The sequence below is a fragment of the Dermacentor silvarum genome, chromosome 7 (genome assembly GCF_013339745.2).
Source record: "Dermacentor silvarum isolate Dsil-2018 chromosome 7, BIME_Dsil_1.4, whole genome shotgun sequence".
NCBI classification, from domain to species: domain Eukaryota; kingdom Metazoa; phylum Arthropoda; class Arachnida; order Ixodida; family Ixodidae; genus Dermacentor; species Dermacentor silvarum.
Genome location: NC_051160.1, coordinates 39,413,755 through 39,422,988, shown reverse-complemented (window position 1 = coordinate 39,422,988; position 9,234 = coordinate 39,413,755). Strand labels below are relative to the sequence as shown.

General features: G+C 40.9%; 1 long non-coding RNA gene across 1 annotated transcript; it reads right to left on the bottom strand.

Annotated features, from left to right (window-relative positions):
- Positions 1–1,028: 1,028 nt before the first annotated feature.
- Positions 1,029–5,633, bottom strand: LOC125946706 (uncharacterized). Its single transcript, XR_007467797.1, has 3 exons — positions 5,402–5,633; positions 1,939–2,008; positions 1,029–1,212 (listed from the first exon to the last, which is right to left on the bottom strand). It is a non-coding gene; the product is annotated as an uncharacterized LOC125946706 (long non-coding RNA).
- Positions 5,634–9,234: the final 3,601 nt, after the last annotated feature.

The following is a 9,234-nucleotide window of genomic DNA, read 5'->3' as shown; positions in this document are numbered from 1 at the left end:
TTTCTTCTGCGATATAGAGCTGATGCAGGCAGTTGTATTCGGTGGTGTTTAATACGAACTATTCTGTTAAGGTAAAATAATTATTTTGTTGGATGTAAATAACTGACATTACTTGCATAGCAAATTGCCATTAGTTCTAAAAGCAAGAGCGTATTGGTGTTGCTTCTTGATGTGTCCCATACCGATGAAAAATAATTATTATGTGATTGAAACAATAAATGATAAAGCTGGAAAAGAACTCGAGAGCGCAACATGTGCTGACATCTGAGTCACACACGAAGAGCTTAGGACTTGCTTATTAGTAACCATATTGAAGTGCTTGTTCCTCAGAAAAATGTTTTGCAAATACTCTCGGGCTACTTCAACCTAAGTGGGTTCTATATTTAAACTGACAAAAGCAAAGGATAGGTTTTTAACACGGAAAATAATGCTCTCTGATTGATAATTATTTGAAAGAAAAAAACTATGAGACCACTTGTATAACTTTGATGAAACAATTGGCACGAATATTTAGTCAACTTTCTTGTCGCACGAAACTAGGAGTCTGTAGTTTTCAGCACACAAGGTAAATGTAACGTCGTTGCCAATGTGACCCTAATTATGAACATATGTAATATACAAAGTGGGGCCAATGATTATAATCTGAGGCTCCCCACTTCCAAACTGCTTGTATTGCGACATGAAACCAATTCATTGCTGCCAATGAGTGAATATTGCAATAATGAACTAGTAATTAGAACGCGAGGATTGCCATGGCAGAGGAACATAGCTTGAAAAAAAGAAGGAAACAACTTCCAGATCACAGTCAGAAATCACAGCAGCAGTCTCAGCGCAGTGTGTCGGTTGATCAACCACTTTCACCACACAACAATTGCCAGCTTAAGTGCGGTGAAGGGGCCCATTGAAGTCGGGGGCACCGACTAGGACCATAGTTTCGGTGGGTAGCGCAAAACTGAGAATGGTGTTTGCGAGTGGCATCCCTTGCATTGTCTTGTCTTAGAGCGTTGTAGAATTTTTGACACAGCAGGGAATTTTTAGAAAATATGATTATAGAAATTAAACGCTCCACACCTAATTACATGTTTGAGCATTGGGCCGAGTAAAGCCGCCGAAAGCCGTAAGGTATGAACGCCAGAACGTAAGGTATGAACGCGAAAATCCGGAGTCCTCGTTCGCGGCGTCACCGAGTGATGGAACCAAAGATAGCCGACACTGAAATGAGTAAAAATACATCAAAATGCTCGGATTGACGCCATGTTCCTCAGGGAGGTTCCTCCAAACAAAGTAAATTAATGGCTTTGAAAGAAAATTTGGTAAATTTTTGACTGAGTGGGAATCGAACCCAGGCCCACGAGGTGCGAGACAAGCAGGGTCCCCGATGGCTCGGCGGCTCGAGGGTTCTGGTTGACTAAAGGTGTGCCTAGTGGGTGCGTCATTGCACACGTCACGTCACAGCCATCTGGCTGAATAAAGGTTTCACCAAGGAGACTATAATGTTCATGCATTGACACACGTAAGCAGTCTTAAGTGTTTCGGTCTAATTTTTCTTACGGGTATGTGTGTTTAGGCAGAAAGAAGGGGGCTCGATAAGCTGCTCTAGTTGGCTGCTCTGGAAGTATTTTTCAGTTAAAAACTAGTTGTGCGTATTTTAGAAGCTGGGACGGTGCGCCTGCCCAAGATTTAATCATGGCCATGGCCACTGGACGCCATTAGCTCACTGTGCTGTCCCTTCAAATGGGCAGTTACGTTACAATAACCTAAGTTGTAATTTCACGCGTCAAAAATAGTTGCCGATATGAATTATACATGCATGTTTTGAAAGCTAATTATTGTGCTTACAGCACTGGCCTCACTCGGTTTATCATAAATGATTACAGACATATTGCGTTGCCTCATTCTTACAGCATTCCCACTTGAAAAGTTATAAATACCACGTACTTACTCTCATTTGCGCCAGGCTTCTCCGTGGGCCCATCATTTTCATTCCTGGAATCTGACTCGTCGTCGTCTGTTTTAAAAATAGTAAAATAGATACACGTTGTAGATTTTGGTCATTTCTATTACCAGAAGGAGTTTGTATTACAATATGAATCTGATATTCGATGTGGTTTCTCTATACTTCCGTCATTTATTTTACTCAATGAAACAAAATAAGAACAATTATTTCTCGTAAAACCAAAATTTGTTATTGTTTAGGTAACTGTAATGCCTATAAATATCTTGATGACCGCAAACATTGCATAAAACCAAACATCACGTCGATGAAATTTATTCTTGAAAACGTTGTCTAAAAAGCTGGCAACTATAAGATTTGTCAATGTTCACAATTCGTCTTAGAAAATGACGGCTCACATTTGCCATTCGAATCATTTTATAAAATTGGTATACTTTGGCAGCATGCTGCAAAAATACGAATGATAAAGCCTGAATAGAGGAGTGTAACCCCCATGTTCATTAATTCAAATTCTCGCTGTCCATCACAACACTAATTATTCACGATGTACTAAAGGATCTTCCCACATAAGTATTTGTTACAGACTTAGTATGCGCTTTGACAATATTTAGACGCACGTTGAATATTTAGACAAAGAGTAGTCCTCTTTAAACATTTATGCCCTATATTAAAATATTTTAACGAAAATACATCAACATAAAAGATGTTCTTTTCATCATCTCTCCAAGAGAATAGATTGTTCTAATAGGCTTCTTGAGTAGGAACTTTTCGTCCTCATACATTTCACTAGTTTTACACCTGCGATTAGGCTAAAATACTTCACGCAGCTAATTAACTAAGTTTGCATGTGCTCCTTAATGTTTTAGAGCTAGCCCGAAGCTGGAGGATAAGGCGATACTTGAAAATTTGGTGTAATCTCACTGTTTTACACACCGCAGTCAGTAGGCACGCCACATTTTTCAATAGTAAAAGGTATCATTGAGCAGAAATAAATACTAGCTGTGCATCTAATTTGGGGCCTGGCTAATAGAAGCACTGATGCTATGTCACTGCCATTAGGACTGGCTATAGACTTGGCGCATATATATTGTTGCAGGTATTCAGGATGTCGAATCAAACGGGAACTGAGCCAAAAACAACCGCTCTAGCGTTATTTTAAGTTAAACGAGAAACAAACGGTTATTTTGCCGCCATCTTGGAAGGCTAATCGAACCAGAAGTCATTGGAGGAACCATTCAAAATCATTTTTACAAAGGGTTAAGAATTAACTGTGGACCCACTGCCAGGGCATGTCAGAGCAGAAACGTTGGAGAAAGGCTCGAGGCTCCCAGTATTGCGCAAATGATTTCCATGCTACAGGCAAAACCCAAGCCCTTCAAAAAACCTTAAATCAGTGGTAACAAACCAAACACTATAAATTGGGCAGGGCCCGTTTCCCGCCGGCACACTCCTCGCTAAGTAGACGGCAAGCGACAGCATGGCGCTTGTCGCAAACAGAAACATATCCGAACCCGGTTGCCTACCACCGTTTCTATGCAGAACTTTACACCGATAGAGGCAGATTCTGTCAAGAAAGGGCGGACTTACAACATATGGTTGGGCTTATCCCGGGACACCCACACAGAATAAAACACACAAGACCAGAGAGCAGTGGGAGACCGCGCGGCTCAGATCTGCACCGGAAGACCAACTTAAAGCCGAAGATGCCGCCAGAGCTCAAGGGCTCGAGGCCGTCATCTAGGTGGAAAGGCCTAGGTCTCACAAACCTGCTACACAAATAAAGTTTGTTCCTCCTCCTCAGTGGTAACATTCATTATGTTGTGCATTTCTTGCGCAATGAAGGCTGCTCTTTATGCGATGACAAATGCCGGCGCATTACATGGGTTCGCATATCTTGTCGCAAAAACACCAGAATTTTTTTTAACTTCTTGTTCTGTTTTAGCGCTATACTCGGTGATCTGAGCTGCAGTTGTATTCCAAACACTGACGAGAAATCTACAGTATTAAGCTTCTGATGTTTTTTTCCGGTTCAGCTTAACGCCACTGAGACGTGACGGTGTCTAGGTTACAGTCACTGTTAAGGAAAGAGGAAATGAAACCTTCTGACTAAATCTATGAAAAATATACGTACGTAATTAGGAAGTAAACACTTTTGTTTAGAAATGCAAGGCATTTTCCGTCTGGTGCAAGTTTGCTCTACTTCATACAGCTTCTTGGAATGACACCAGGCCATTGGTGTAGGTTCATGTATATTTGCTAAATATAATAACTAGCAGCAGCGCGACCTCAGCTGCAGTTTCCGTGGTACAGTGCAGCATGACCATGTAATAAATGATATCGCTCAAGTGTACACCAAACTACAAAACAGCGCAAAACCAGTAATGTGACAGGCCCGCAGTTTCAAAGCCTTACACAAAAAACACTGATAAAGTCTAAGTTTTAGCCCTTTAAAATATTGGAGCCTGTAAGGTTGCGCCATTGGAGCTCTGTTGCAGACTCGGAAGAACACAACATCCTTTGTAAGGGCAACACCTTTCACACAGGTCTGTTGCCAAACAATGCAAAATTCCTTCACTCATCCTTCTACCTGTGTGATCGAGCTGCACGGAGCTGCAGGACAGCACATAGTCACAAATAAATGGGAAGGAATGTGTTTACGGCGCATTGGCTACTGTAAGTGCAGTTGAAAGGAAATCACAGTGTATGCCTGTGCACCTCAGGTCAAATGCATTGAATACCTTGAGCAATACTAAATGCACCACACAAACATCGGTCCGTGTCACGTAACAGTAGAACTGAACATAATTTTGTCCAAGTATATTTGATTGTGAGTGAAAAACGCTGTTTTCTAAAACTGTTATTTTTGTTTGATTCCTGCACATTGCAAACCCAAACCGTATGAGCGGGCTCAAAGAGTTCATTTTTTTTTCTCTGCTGCTGAACAGGAACCGAATCGTCAAGTAAGCAGAAGCATGAGCCTGAACCGTGATCTAACACGAAATCATTTTGGTTCGCCACCGTGCTGCCTCCGCGGCCGCATGTTCATGTTGGCGAAAGTAATTGTACACGACATGTATCACAAGCGGTCATCATATATATATATATATATATATAGACCAGTTCTTGCATTATACGCATCAGCATTTATTACTATACCTCGATACGTTTTTCCAATCTCTTTTACCCATCAATTTGCACATATACAGCTTCTGATGCTTAGTAGGTGCGCTATAAAAGGTCGCCACTTTAGTGACACTGCGCGCATTACATGTGTGGGTAATTTGACGGCATGATAAAGCTTAAACATACTTGAAAAATTTCCGTATTGACTGCACAAACCTAGTATAATGTTAAAATTGGTAATGTCCTGATGTGACATCTGTAACGCAAGCTTTTGTAATATTGCAAGGCCATAATCTTCTCGATGCATTTCAAGATTGAGCTTACCGTCTGCGACACCTAGGCAGAAAACAAAACATGCAATGAGAGTCAACGATAGTAGCTGCATCGCCAACATTTTTTCTTCAAAAGATGCCTTCAAACTAAGCGTTTTCAAACCTTTCTTGACTTTATATGCACCTGCTCATACCAGGTTCATTTTTACTTCAACATTACAGCATGATCAATTATTAGTCAGAGCCAACCCAGTGCATCCTAGCATTCACACCTATTGCGCTGTTCAAACATGGAGATGAGACTTATGACGCAGGTGCAGCTGCTCCGCATTTTATAAAGCATTGAAATAGCAAGGTTCAAGTAGCAGCTGGTACCAAGAAGGTGCTTTGTGACACCTTTTATTTCTGGTCTACAGCATCTGCACACAGCAGCTCATCATTTCTAGGCACGGAAAAAGAAGTATTGTGCTGTATCACGTTAGGCTTCAAGGAGTTAGTGAGTTTTATACTTATTACGGCAAACTATATTCCTTGAGTTGAATTTACGAAAAATATAAGAGCGTAATTAGGAAGTAAGCATTTTTATTTAGAAATACCTGAAATTTTCAGTCTGTCTGAAGATTGCTCTACTTCTCACATGTTTTTCGATTAAGGCCCCACCATTTGTGTAGATTCATGTATATGTAGGTTCATGGCGTAGGTTCATGTATTTGTAACCAGCGCCGCAGTAGCTCAATTGTTAAGAGCATCGCACGCATTATGCGAAGACGTGGGATCGTTCCCCACCTGCGGCATCTTGTTTTTTCCTTCATTTTCATTAATTTATTACATTTGTAATGCAATTAGTAAATACAAGTAATTTCCCCTATGATGTCCTTGGTATAGTTGTTTGTTGGCTGATTATTAAATTTCGGCTCTCCGTCCCCTTTGTTCTCGTTCATTATATAACGAGGGTCTCGAATTCCTTCAGATAGCGTGTGTGGGTTTATTTACCAGTTGCCTTAAGCCGAAAAGATGCCGTACTCGTGACACCCGCGGCACAAAGGATGTTCCACATTCACCGCCAAGTTTGTGAGTGGTGGCACTGGCTAACATTCCCATGGTTAGTTCTAGCAGTAAAACATAAATATCCCAGAAAGTTAGTGGCAGAACCGCGCCGCGGTAGCCCAGTTGGTAAGAGCAACGCACGCGTAATGCGATATCGTGGGATCGTTCCCCACCGGCGTCAAGTTGTTTTTTCATCCATTTTGATTTCCACTAATTTATCATTTCTGTAATTCACGTAGTAAGTACAAGTAATTTTCTCTATGTATTCCTTGGTGTAGCTGTTGGTTGGCTGTTATGGTATATTTTTAGGCAACACAACTTTTGTAGTAAGCATTTGTGAATATCTCCTGCAGGTTATCGAGCGGGGACTTCATGTTCTTGAGGTTCACAATTCTATGTAGGCTTTTGAACCTGGGGCCACCATAGCAAGTATGCACCTAATTTGTTTATGCATTTTTCTTTTGTTTGTTATACCTTCAGGCTGTGTGCCAAACTACTCCATTAGCACGAATAAGGTTTCAGTTTAACCCACGAATAACACGGAAAACTGTTTGAATGGCTATTTCGGCGAAGTGATACATCATTTTTGCACTTAATTCTGTCTACCGATTAGGTCACGTTCTTCGAGCTTTGTTTTGTACAAGAAACTGCAAAGCGATTCAGCCTCCACTTGAAGTGTATGCAAAATAGAAGTCTTGCTAAGTGATTTGGGGTGACATAAGGCCGGAAGTCACTGCGCTCGGCACTCTAACGCGTCACCACTTCGCGTCAGAGGAATACGAGGAACGCAGGACTCCTAAATTTTTTGACTGTACTAGCCCCTGGATTAGCTTGCCTTTTTCGGCTGCACATTTTCAGGATCGGCCGAGATTTTGACCTATGATAACAACGTAATCAATTTGCTAAATAATTTCTGAAGTTTTGCATTCACTAACTACGATCTCATTAAGAGACGCGCAGTTGTGGGGCAAAAGCCTCCGTGGCCTAATTCGTTTCAGTATCAAGCTTCTATGCTGCAGGTATATATAAATATATATATATATATATATATATATATATATATCGATCATCAAGGCAACCAGCATTAGGAACAGTTCTCGACTATTTATAGCATGAAGCAATAGGAAGGCTTTCCCTTGGATGCGGCCAGTGCAGAAACCTGCGGGAGCTAGCCCTCTGTGCCACTCTTTCATCTTCACACATTTCTTGAGATAATATCGCTTTCAAACGATTCAAGTGGGTAACATGTCATATTTGATTTTTCTACTTGTCTTCGCTTTTGTGGTCGCATGCAATCCTCAGCTGCTGATTGCGGTTCCAGGTTTTAAATTCTTTTTTCTTCTCGAATAAACTATAGTATAGAGTTCACGCTCTGATTCTGTGTTCATAACTATGAAGCTACACCAACTAGGCCCTTTTCAAGTTCTGCTTACTTTAAATAGCATTAGGCGCATCACGAAAGCCTTTTCAGGTAGATTCCAGCATGCGAATTGGATCCGACGTCCTAATACCTAAAATAACATATATACCTCTCAAAACTACGATATTTCTGACGCATACTGTGTCAAATAGTGGTAACCGAATCCGGCCTGATTTTTTAAATATTTTAAACCAGATAATGCTTCAAGCTTTGTTTTCGTATTACAACTGCAGTTCGTTTCGAGCGAGACGAATAAAAAGCTTCTGATACAAGCGTGCGCTATTTTCTGAATTAAAAAATTATTGTTGAATGTGCAAGTTTGTGCGAAACCACATTTAACCATATGCACTGTCTAGGAGTTGGAGTTGCCTAGTACGTACTAAATGAATCGCTAACTAGCCTAGCTATCACTTCTTCTAAGCCTATCGACGCACTTGCTAGAATATTATCAGCGTTCGATTCAAATGTTAACCATGTCATACAGCGCTTTGGTGCTTAAATTTAGCCGGAAACAATGCTAGAATAGGTTCAGGCGAGTTGAAAACATGAGTTCTATGGTTTAAGCTCGCCATGCATTCGCGAAAATAGCTGAACAATGTCAATGTAAAAACACAGAGAACTCCCGAGAATGATTCATTGTCTTACTGTTGTGGGCAGAATTAAAATATCTGCAGAGTGTGAAAAAAGAAACCAGACAAATTACGCTTTATTTTCAACATCCCTATCTCCTGGGCCATTACGCGCAGTGAACCCTCATGGATAGGTCCCAAAGCGATATGAAGGCCACATAACGCAATAGAAATTACGAATGAGCTATGACTCACTGCAGTGAAAAACTCATGCAGTTATAACAAAAAGAAACGTGTTTTGACGTAATTATTACAAGAGCTCACAAGCAGTCTTTCAGCTACACAGTCAGCTATAGAGTTATTTAGCGCTGTCTCCGCGTCGTTCTTTTCAGTTCCTGTGTTATATTTTGCGTGCTAAAAGAAGTTCTTACTATACAGTCAGTCAGGCAAGCCAAGATAACAATAAAATGAGGTAGCAGCTTCTGCGTCCACCAAGGATTACATATAAGATTGCTGAATCTCAGAACAAAGAGTGACGTCTTTGCAGCAAGATGAAAATTTAGCATAGCTAACAGTCCGTATTGAGGCTTGCAAAATTGATAATGCCCCTTGTCTACGCTACATCTCACAAGTTGCGTAGGGCTGGGTGGCGTGAGCTTATCACTCAACTACGCCTCTGGCAGTGTTAACTTGCACCTAGGGGCAATGTCAATCGGCGAAGTTTCAGCACATGCTTCTTCTTCATATAAACTTATAAAAATATTTTGATTTTACATTTCAAAACCACGATATCAATATTAGGTGCACCTTCCTGGGGTTCTTTACCGTGCAACCGACGCACGGTGCACG